The following is a 12,488-nucleotide window of genomic DNA, read 5'->3' on the forward strand; positions in this document are numbered from 1 at the left end:
AATCAAAAGTATGGTTTAACTCTGTTAGCTGAATGCTCAGATCAGAAAGAAGTTTCAGAGAATGCTTCTGTGTAGTTTATATTTGAATATATTACTTTTTCAACTACTACGCTCTTAGCGCTCCAAATGTCCAGTTGCATTTTCTACAGAAAGAGTGTTCAGATCTGCTCAATCAAAAGTATGGTTTAACTCTGTTAGCTGAATGCACAGATCAGAAAGAAGTTTCACCGAATGATTCTGTGTTGTTTATATTTGAAGACATTCCTTTTTCCACTATTACCCACTTAGCGCTCCGAATCTCCACTTGTATTTTCTACAAAAAGAGTGTTTCATAACTGCTCAATCAAAAATATGTTTTACCTCTGTTAACTGAATTTACAGATCAGAAATAAGTTTCACAGAATGCATCTGTGTAGTTTTTATTTGAAGATATTCTTTTTCCCAAAGAAGCCCTCTTAGCGCTTAGCATGTCCAATTGCAGTTTCTACAGAAAGAGTGTTTCAGAACGGCTCAATCAAAAGTAAGGTTCAACTCTGTTAGTTGAATGCACAGAACAGAAAGAATTTTCACAGACTGCTACTGTGTAGTTTATATTTGAATATAGTCCTTTTTCCACTATTACCCTCTTAGCGCTCCGAATGTCCACTTGCATTTTCTACAGAAAGAGGGTTCAGCACTGCGCAATCAAAAGTATGGTTTAACTCTGTTAGCTTAATGAACATATCAGAAATAAGTTTCACACAATGCTTCTGTGTAGTTTTTATTTGAAGATATTATTTTTCCCAATAGAGTCCTCTTAGCGCTCAGAATGTCCAATTGCAGTTTCTACAGAAAGAGTGTTTCAGAAAGGCTCAATCAAAAGTAAGGTTCAACTCTGTTAGTTGAATGCACAGAACAGAAAGAAGTTTCATACAATGCTTCTGTGTAGTTTATATTTGAACATATTCTTTTTTCCACTATTACCCACTTAGCGCTACGAATGTCCAGTTGCATTTTCTACAGACAGAGTGTTTCAAAACTGCTCAATCAACAGTATGGTTTAACTCTGTTAGCTGAATGCTCAGATCAGAAAGAAGTTTCACAGAATGCTTCTGTGTAGTTTATATTTGAATATATTCCTTTTTGCACTACTACTCTCTTAGCCCTCCAAATGTCCAGTTGCATTTTCTACAGAAAGAGTGTTCAGATCTGCTCAATCAAAAGTATGGTTTAACTCTGTTAGCTGAATGCACAGATCAGAAAGAAGTTTCACAGAATGATGCTGTGTAGTTTATATTTGGAGACATTCCTTTTTCCACTATTACCCTCTTAGCGCTCCGAATCTCCACTTACATTTTCTACAGAAAGAGTGTTTCAGAACGGCTCAATCAAAACTAAGGTTCAACTCTTTTAGTTGAACAAACAGAACAGAAAGAAGTTTCACACAATTCTTCTGTGTAGTTTTTATTTGTAGACATTCTTTTTCCCAATATAGGCCTCTTAGCGCTCAGAATGTCCAATTGCAGTTTCTACAGAAAGAGTGTTTCAGAACGGCTCAATCAAAAGTAAGGTTCAACTCTGTTAGTTGAATGCACAGAACAGAAAGAAGTTTCATACAATGCTTCTGTGTAGTTTATATTTGAACATATTCTTTTTTCCACTATTACCCACTTAGCGCTACGAATGTCCAGTTGCATTTTCTACAGACAGAGTGTTTCAAAACTGCTCAATCAAAAGTATGGTTTAACTCTGTTAGCTGAATGCTCAGATCAGAAAGAAGTTTCACAGAATACTTCTGTGTAGTTTATATTTGAATATATTCCTTTTTCCACTACTACGCTCTTAGCGCTCCAAATGTCCAGTTGCATTTTCTACAGACAGAGTGTTTCAAAACTGCTCAATCAAAAGTATGGTTTAACTCTGTTAGCTGAATGCTCAGATCAGAAAGAAGTTTCACAGAATGCTTCTGTGTAGTTTATATTTGAATATATTCCTTTTTCCACTACTACTCTCTTAGCGCTCCAAATGTCCAGTTGCATTTTCTACAGAAAGAGTGTTCAGATCTGCTCAATCAAAAGTATGGTTTAACACTGTTAGCTGAATGCACAGATCAGAAAGAAGTTTCACAGAATGATTCTGTGTAGTTTATATTTGGAGACATTCCTTTTTCCACTATTACCCTCTTAGCGCTCCGAATCTCCACTTGCATTTTCTACAGAAAGAGTGTTTCAGAACGGCTCAATCAAAACTAAGGTTCAACCCTTTTAGTTGAACAAACAGAAGAGAAAGATGTTTCACACAATTCTTCTGTGTAGTTTTTATTTGTAGACATTCTTTTTCCCAATATAGGCCTCTTAGCGCTCAGAATGTCCAATTGCAGTTTCTACAGAAAGAGTGTTTCAGAACGGCTCAATCAAAAGTAAGGTTGAACTCTGTTAGTTGAATGCACAGAACAGAAAGAAGTTTCATACAATGCTTCTGTGTAGTTTATATTTGAACATATTCTTTTTTCCACTATTACCCACTTAGCGCTACGAATGTCCAGTTGCATTTTCTACAGACAGAGTGTTTCAAAACTGCTCAATCAAAAGTATGGTTTAACTCCGTTAGCTGAATGCTCAGATCAGAAAGAAGTTTCACAGAATGCTTCTGTGTAGTTTATATTTGAATATATTCCTTTTTCCACTACTACGCTCTTAGCGCTCCAAATGTCCAGTTGCATTTTCTACAGAAAGAGTGTTCAGATCTGCTCAATCAAAAGTATGGTTTAACTCTGTTAGCTGAATGCACAGATCAGAAAGAAGTTTCACCGAATGATTCTGTGTAGTTTATATTTGAAGACATTCCTTTTTCCACTATTACACTCTTAGCGCTCCGAATCTCCACTTGCATTTTCTACAAAAAGAGTGTTTCATAACTGCTCAATCAAAAATATGTTTTATCTCTGTTAACTGAATTTACAGATCAGAAATAAGTTTCACAGAATGCATCTGTGTAGTTTTTATTTGAAGATATTGTTTTTCCCAATGTAGGCCTCTTAGCGCTTAGCATGTCCAATTGCAGTTTCTACAGAAAGAGTGTTTCAGAACGGCTCAATCAAAAGTAAGGTTCAACTCTGTTAGTTGAATGCACAGAACAGAAAGAATTTTCACAGAATGCTACTGTGTAGTTTATATTTGAATATATTCCTTTTTCCACTATTACCCTCTTAGCGCTCCGAATGTCCACTTGCATTTTCTACAGAAAGAGTGTTCAGAACTGCGCAATCAAAAGTATGGTTTAACTCTGTTAGCTTAATGAACATATCAGAAATAAGTTTCACACAATGCTTCTGTGTAGTTTTTATTTGAAGATATTATTTTTCCCAATAGAGGCCTCTTAGCGCTCAGAATGTCCAATTGCAGTTTCTACAGAAACAGTGTTTCAGAAAGGCTCAATCAAAAGTAAGGTTCAACTCTGTTAGTTGAATGCACAGAACAGAAAGAAGTTTCATACAATGCTTCTGTGTAGTTTATATTTGAACATATTCTTTTTTCCACAATTACCCACTTAGCGCTACGAATGTCCAGTTGCATTTTCTACAGACAGAGTGTTTCAAAACTGCTCAATCAAAAGTATCGTTTAACACTGTTAGCTGAATGCTCAGATCAGAAAGAAGTTTCACAGAATGCTTCTGTGTAGTTTATATTTGAATATATTCCTTTTTCCACTACTACGCTCTTAGCGCTCCAAATGTCCAGTTGCATTTTCTACAGAAAGAGTGTTCAGATCTGCTCAATCAAAAGTATGGTTTAACTCTGTTAGCTGAATGCACAGATCAGAAAGAAGTTTCACCGAATGATTCTGTGTAGTTTATATTTGAAGACATTCCTTTTTCCACTATTACCCTCTTAGCGCTCCGAATCTCCACTTGCATTTTCTACAAAAAGAGTGTTTCATAACTGCTCAATCAAAAATATGTTTTATCTCTGTTAACTGAATTTACAGATCAGAAATAAGTTTCACAGAATGCATCTGTGTAGTTTTTATTTGAAGATATTCTTTTTCCCAATATAGGCCTCTTAGCGCTCAGAATGTCCAATTGCAGTTTCTACAGAAAGAGTGTTTCAGAACGGCTCAATCAAAAGTAAGGTTCAACTCTGTTAGTTGAATGCACAGAACAGAAAGAATTTTCACAGAATGCTACTGTGTAGTTTATATTTGAATATATTCCTTTTTCCACTATTACCCTCTTAGCGCTCCGAATGTCCACTTGCATTTTCTACAGAAAGAGGGTTCAGCACTGCGCAATCAAAAGTATGGTTTAACTCTGTTAGCTTAATGAACATATCAGAAATAAGTTTCACACAATGCTTCTGTGTAGTTTTTATTTGAAGATATTATTTTTCCCAATATAGGCCTCTTAGCGCTCAGAATGTCCAATTGCAGTTTCTACAGAAAGAGTGTTTCAGAAAGGCTCAATCAAAAGTAAGGTTCAACTCTGTTAGTTGAATGCACAGAACAGAAAGAAGTTTCATACAATGCTTCTGTGTAGTTTATATTTGAACATATTCTTTTTTCCACTATTACCCACTTAGCACTACGAATGTCCAGTTGCATTTTCTACAGACAGAGTGTTTCAAAACTGCTCAATCAAATGTATGGTTTAACTCTGTTAGCTGAATGCTCAGATCAGAAAGAAGTTTCACAGAATGCTTCTGTGTAGTTTATATTTGAATATATTCCTTTTTCCACTACTAATCTCTTAGCGCTCCAAATGTCCAGTTGCATTTTCTACAGAAAGAGTGTTCAGATCTGCTCAATCAAAAGTATGGTTTAACTCTGTTAGCTGAATGCACAGATCAGAAAGAAGTTTCACAGAATGATTCTGTGTAGTTTATATTTGGAGACATTCCTTTTTCCACTATTACCCTCTTAGCGCTCCGAATCTCCACTTGCATTTTCTACAGAAAGAGTGTTTCAGTACGGCTCAATCAAAACTAAGGGTCAACTCTTTTAGTTGAACAAACAGAACAGAAAGAAGTTTCACACAATTCTTCTGTGTAGTTTTTATTTCTAGACATTCTTTTTCCCAATATAGGCCTCTTAGCGCTCAGAATGTCCAATTGCAGTTTCTACAGAAAGAGTGTTTCAGAAAGGCTCAATCAAAAGTAAGGTTCAACTCTGTTAGTTGAATGCACAGAACAGAAAGAAGTTTCATAGAATGCTTCTGTGTAGTTTATATTTGAACATATTCTTTTTTCCACTATTACCCAGTTAGCGCTACGAATGTCCAGTTGCACTTTCTACAGACAGAGTGTTTCAAAACTGCTCAATCAAAAGTATGGTTTAACTCCGTTAGCTGAATGCTCAGATCAGAAAGAAGTTTCACAGAATGCTTCTGTGTAGTTTATATTTGAATATATTCCTTTTTCCACTACTACGCTCTTAGCGCTCCAAATGTCCAGTTGCATTTTCTACAGAAAGAGTGTTCAGATCTGCTCAATCAAAAGTATGGTTTAACTCTTTTAGCTGAATGCACAGATCAGAAAGAAGTTTCACCGAATGATTCTGTGTAGTTTATATTTGAAGACATTCCTTTTTCCACTATTACACTCTTAGCGCTCCGAATCTCCACTTGCATTTTCTACAAAAAGAGTGTTTCATAACTGCTCAATCAAAAATATGTTTTATCTCTGTTACCTGAATTTACAGATCAGAAATAAGTTTCACAGAATGCATCTGTGTAGTTTTTATTTGAATATATTGTTTTTCCCAATGTAGGCCTCTTACGCTTAGCATGTCCAATTGCAGTTTCTACAGAAAGAGTGTTTCAGAACGGCTCAATCAAAAGTAAGGTTCAACTCTGTTAGTTGAATGCACAGAACAGAAAGAATTTTCACAGAATGCTACTGTGTAGTTTATATTTGAATATATTCCTTTTTCCACTATTACCCTCTTAGCGCTCCGAATGTCCACTTGCATTTTCTACAGAAAGAGTGTTCAGAACTGCGCAATCAAAAGTATGGTTTAACTCTGTTAGCTTAATGAACATATCAGAAATAAGTTTCACACAATGCTTCTGTGTAGTTTTTATTTGAAGATATTATTTTTCCCAATAGAGGCCTCTTAGCGCTCAGAATGTCCAATTGCAGTTTCTACAGAAACAGTGTTTCAGAAAGGCTCAATCAAAAGTAAGGTTCAACTCTGTTAGTTGAATGCACAGAACAGAAAGAAGTTTCATACAATGCTTCTGTGTAGTTTATATTTGAACATATTCTTTTTTCCACAATTACCCACTTAGCGCTACGAATGTCCAGTTGCATTTTCTACAGACAGAGTGTTTCAAAACTGCTCAATCAAAAGTATCGTTTAACACTGTTAGCTGAATGCTCAGATCAGAAAGAAGTTTCACAGAATGCTTCTGTGTAGTTTATATTTGAATATATTCCTTTTTCCACTACTACGCTCTTAGCGCTCCAAATGTCCAGTTGCATTTTCTACAGAAAGAGTGTTCAGATCTGCTCAATCAAAAGTATGGTTTAACTCTGTTAGCTGAATGCACAGATCAGAAAGAAGTTTCACCGAATGATTCTGTGTAGTTTATATTTGAAGACATTCCTTTTTCCACTATTACCCTCTTAGCGCTCCGAATCTCCACTTGCATTTTCTACAAAAAGAGTGTTTCATAACTGCTCAATCAAAAATATGTTTTATCTCTGTTAACTGAATTTACAGATCAGAAATAAGTTTCACAGAATGCATCTGTGTAGTTTTTATTTGAAGATATTCTTTTTCCCAATGTAGGCCTCTTAGCGCTTAGCATGTCCAATTGCAGTTTCTACAGAAAGAGTGTTTCAGAACGGCTCAATCAAAAGTAAGGTTCAACTCTGTTAGTTGAATGCACAGAACAGAAAGAATTTTCACAGAATGCTACTGTGTAGTTTATATTTGAATATATTCCTTTTTCCACTATTACCCTCTTAGCGCTCCGAATGTCCACTTGCATTTTCTACAGAAAGAGTGTTCTGAACTGCGCAATCAAAAGTATGGTTTAACTCTGTTAGCTTAATGAACATATCAGAAATCAGTTTCACACAATGCTTCTGTGTAGTTTTTATTTGAAGATATTATTTTTCCCAATAGAGGCCTCTTAGCGCTCAGAATGTCCAATTGCAGTTTCTACAGAAAGAGTGTTTCTGAAAGGCTCAATCAAATGTAAGGTTCAACTCTGTTAGTTGAATGCACAGAACAGAAAGAAGTTTCATACAATGCTTCTGTGTAGTTTATATTTGAACATATTCTTTTTTCCACTATTACCCACTTAGCGCTACGAATGTCCAGTTGCATTTTCTACAGACAGAGTGTTTCAAAACTGCTCAATCAAAAGTATGGTTTAACTCTGTTAGCTGAATGCTCAGATCAGAAAGAAGTTTCAGAGAATGCTTCTGTGTAGTTTATATTTGAATATATTACTTTTTCAACTACTACGCTCTTAGCGCTCCAAATGTCCAGTTGCATTTTCTACAGAAAGAGTGTTCAGATCTGCTCAATCAAAAGTATGGTTTAACTCTGTTAGCTGAATGCACAGATCAGAAAGAAGTTTCACCGAATGATTCTGTGTTGTTTATATTTGAAGACATTCCTTTTTCCACTATTACCCACTTAGCGCTCCGAATCTCCACTTTTATTTTCTACAAAAAGAGTGTTTCATAACTGCTCAATCAAAAATATGTTTTACCTCTGTTAACTGAATTTACAGATCAGAAATAAGTTTCACAGAATGCATCTGTGTAGTTTTTATTTGAAGATATTCTTTTTCCCAAAGAAGCCCTCTTAGCGCTTAGCATGTCCAATTGCAGTTTCTACAGAAAGAGTGTTTCAGAACGGCTCAATCAAAAGTAAGGTTCAACTCTGTTAGTTGAATGCACAGAACAGAAAGAATTTTCACAGACTGCTACTGTGTAGTTTATATTTGAATATAGTCCTTTTTCCACTATTACCCTCTTAGCGCTCCGAATGTCCACTTGCATTTTCTACAGAAAGAGGGTTCAGCACTGCGCAATCAAAAGTATGGTTTAACTCTGTTAGCTTAATGAACATATCAGAAATAAGTTTCACACAATGCTTCTGTGTAGTTTTTATTTGAAGATATTATTTTTCCCAATAGAGTCCTCTTAGCGCTCAGAATGTCCAATTGCAGTTTCTACAGAAAGAGTGTTTCAGAAAGGCTCAATCAAAAGTAAGGTTCAACTCTGTTAGTTGAATGCACAGAACAGAAAGAAGTTTCATACAATGCTTCTGTGTAGTTTATATTTGAACATATTCTTTTTTCCACTATTACCCACTTAGCGCTACGAATGTCCAGTTGCATTTTCTACAGACAGAGTGTTTCAAAACTGCTCAATCAACAGTATGGTTTAACTCTGTTAGCTGAATGCTCAGATCAGAAAGAAGTTTCACAGAATGCTTCTGTGTAGTTTATATTTGAATATATTCCTTTTTCCACTACTACTCTCTTAGCCCTCCAAATGTCCAGTTGCATTTTCTACAGAAAGAGTGTTCAGATCTGCTCAATCAAAAGTATGGTTTAACTCTGTTAGCTGAATGCACAGATCAGAAAGAAGTTTCACAGAATGATTCTGTGTAGTTTATATTTGGAGACATTCCTTTTTCCACTATTACCCTCTTAGCGCTCCGAATCTCCACTTACATTTTCTACAGAAAGAGTGTTTCAGAACGGCTCAATCAAAACTAAGGTTCAACTCTTTTAGTTGAACAAACAGAACAGAAAGAAGTTTCACACAATTCTTCTGGGTAGTTTTTATTTGTAGACATTCTTTTTCCCAATATAGGCCTCTTAGCGCTCAGAATGTCCAATTGCAGTTTCTACAGAAAGAGTGTTTCAGAACGGCTCAATCAAAAGTAAGGTTCAACTCTGTTAGTTGAATGCACAGAACAGAAAGAAGTTTCATACAATGCTTCTGTGTAGTTTATATTTGAACATATTCTTTTTTCCACTATTACCCACTTAGCGCTACGAATGTCCAGTTGCATTTTCTACAGACAGAGTGTTTCAAAACTGCTCAATCAAAAGTATGGTTTAACTCTGTTAGCTGAATGCTCAGATCAGAAAGAAGTTTCACAGAATACTTCTGTGTAGTTTATATTTGAATATATTCCTTTTTCCACTACTACGCTCTTAGCGCTCCAAATGTCCAGTTGCATTTTCTACAGACAGAGTGTTTCAAAACTGCTCAATCAAAAGTATGGTTTAACTCTGTTAGCTGAATGCTCAGATCAGAAAGAAGTTTCACAGAATGCTTCTGTGTAGTTTATATTTGAATATATTCCTTTTTCCACTACTACTCTCTTAGCGCTCCAAATGTCCAGTTGCATTTTCTACAGAAAGAGTGTTCAGATCTGCTCAATCAAAAGTATGGTTTAACACTGTTAGCTGAATGCACAGATCAGAAAGAAGTTTCACAGAATGATTCTGTGTAGTTTATATTTGGAGACATTCCTTTTTCCACTATTACCCTCTTAGCGCTCCGAATCTCCACTTGCATTTTCTACAGAAAGAGTGTTTCAGAACGGCTCAATCAAAACTAAGGTTCAACTCTTTTAGTTGAACAAACAGAAGAGAAAGATGTTTCACACAATTCTTCTGTGTAGTTTTTATTTGTAGACATTCTTTTTCCCAATATAGGCCTCTTAGCGCTCAGAATGTCCAATTGCAGTTTCTACAGAAAGAGTGTTTCAGAACGGCTCAATCAAAAGTAAGGTTGAACTCTGTTAGTTGAATGCACAGAACAGAAAGAAGTTTCATACAATGCTTCTGTGTAGTTTATATTTGAACATATTCTTTTTTCCACTATTACCCACTTAGCGCTACGAATGTCCAGTTGCATTTTCTACAGACAGAGTGTTTCAAAACTGCTCAATCAAAAGTATGGTTTAACTCCGTTAGCTGAATGCTCAGATCAGAAAGAAGTTTCACAGAATGCTTCTGTGTAGTTTATATTTGAATATATTCCTTTTTCCACTACTACGCTCTTAGCGCTCCAAATGTCCAGTTGCATTTTCTACAGAAAGAGTGTTCAGATCTGCTCAATCAAAAGTATGGTTTAACTCTTTTAGCTGAATGCACAGATCAGAAAGAAGTTTCACCGAATGATTCTGTGTAGTTTATATTTGAAGACATTCCTTTTTCCACTATTACACTCTTAGCGCTCCGAATCTCCACTTGCATTTTCTACAAAAAGAGTGTTTCATAACTGCTCAATCAAAAATATGTTTTATCTCTGTTAACTGAATTTACAGATCAGAAATAAGTTTCACAGAATGCATCTGTGTAGTTTTTATTTGAAGATATTGTTTTTCCCAATGTAGGCCTCTTAGCGCTTAGCATGTCCAATTGCAGTTTCTACAGAAAGAGTGTTTCAGAACGGCTCAATCAAAAGTAAGGTTCAACTCTGTTAGTTGAATGCACAGAACAGAAAGAATTTTCACAGAATGCTACTGTGTAGTTTATATTTGAATATATTCCTTTTTCCACTATTACCCTCTTAGCGCTCCGAATGTCCACTTGCATTTTCTACAGAAAGAGTGTTCAGAACTGCACAATCAAAAGTATGGTTTAACTCTGTTAGCTTAATGAACATATCAGAAATAAGTTTCACACAATGCTTCTGTGTAGTTTTTATTTGAAGATATTATTTTTCCCAATAGAGGCCTCTTAGCGCTCAGAATGTCCAATTGCAGTTTCTACAGAAACAGTGTTTCAGAAAGGCTCAATCAAAAGTAAGGTTCAACTCTGTTAGTTGAATGCACAGAACAGAAAGAAGTTTCATACAATGCTTCTGTGTAGTTTATATTTGAACATATTCTTTTTTCCACAATTACCCACTTAGCGCTACGAATGTCCAGTTGCATTTTCTACAGACAGAGTGTTTCAAAACTGCTCAATCAAAAGTATCGTTTAACACTGTTAGCTGAATGCTCAGATCAGAAAGAAGTTTCACAGAATGCTTCTGTGTAGTTTATATTTGAATATATTCCTTTTTCCACTACTACGCTCTTAGCGCTCCAAATGTCCAGTTGCATTTTCTACAGAAAGAGTGTTCAGATCTGCTCAATCAAAAGTATGGTTTAACTCTGTTAGCTGAATGCACAGATCAGAAAGAAGTTTCACCGAATGATTCTCTGTAGTTTATATTTGAAGACATTCCTTTTTCCACTATTACCCTCTTAGCGCTCCGAATCTCCACTTGCATTTTCTACAAAAAGAGTGTTTCATAACTGCTCAATCAAAAATATGTTTTATCTCTGTTAACTGAATTTACAGATCAGAAATAAGTTTCACAGAATGCATCTGTGTAGTTTTTATTTGAAGATATTCTTTTTCCCAATATAGGCCTCTTAGCGCTTAGCATGTCCAATTGCAGTTTCTACAGAAAGAGTGTTTCAGAACGGCTCAATCAAAAGTAAGGTTCAACTCTGTTAGTTGAATGCACAGAACAGAAAGAATTTTCACAGAATGCTACTGTGTAGTTTATATTTGAATATATTCCTTTTTCCACTATTACCCTCTTAGCGCTCCGAATGTCCACTTGCATTTTCTACAGAAAGAGTGTTCTGAACTGCGCAATCAAAAGTATGGTTTAACTCTGTTAGCTTAATGAACATATCAGAAATCAGTTTCACACAATGCTTCTGTGTAGTTTTTATTTGAAGATATTATTTTTCCCAATAGAGGCCTCTTAGCGCTCAGAATGTCCAATTGCAGTTTCTACAGAAAGAGTGTTTCTGAAAGGCTCAATCAAATGTAAGGTTCAACTCTGTTAGTTGAATGCACAGAACAGAAAGAAGTTTCATACAATGCTTCTGTGTAGTTTATATTTGAACATATTCTTTTTTCCACTATTACCCACTTAGCGCTACGAATGTCCAGTTGCATTTTCTACAGACAGAGTGTTTCAAAACTGCTCAATCAAAAGTATGGTTTAACTCTGTTAGCTGAATGCTCAGATCAGAAAGAAGTTTCACAGAATGCTTCTGTGTAGTTTATATTTGAATATATTCCTTTTTCAACTACTACGCTCTTAGCGCTCAAATGTCCAGTTGCATTTTCTACAGAAAGAGTGTTCAGATCTGCTCAATCAAAAGTATGGTTTAACTCTGTTAGCTGAATGCACAGATCAGAAAGAAGTTTCACCGAATGATTCTGTGTTGTTTATATTTGAAGACATTCCTTTTTCCACTATTACCCACTTAGCGCTCCGAATCTCCACTTGTATTTTCTACAAAAAGAGTGTTTCATAACTGCTCAATCAAAAATATGTTTTACCTCTGTTAACTGAATTTACAGATCAGAAATAAGTTTCACAGAATGCATCTGTGTAGTTTTTATTTGAAGATATTCTTTTTCCCAAAGTAGCCCTCTTAGCGCTTAGCATGTCCAATTGCAGTTTCTACAGAAAGAGTGTTTCAGAACGGCTCAATCAAAAGTAAGGTTCAACTCTGTTAGT

This window comes from Symphalangus syndactylus, chromosome 22 (genome assembly GCF_028878055.3).
Source record: "Symphalangus syndactylus isolate Jambi chromosome 22, NHGRI_mSymSyn1-v2.1_pri, whole genome shotgun sequence".
Lineage (NCBI taxonomy): Eukaryota > Metazoa > Chordata > Mammalia > Primates > Hylobatidae > Symphalangus > Symphalangus syndactylus.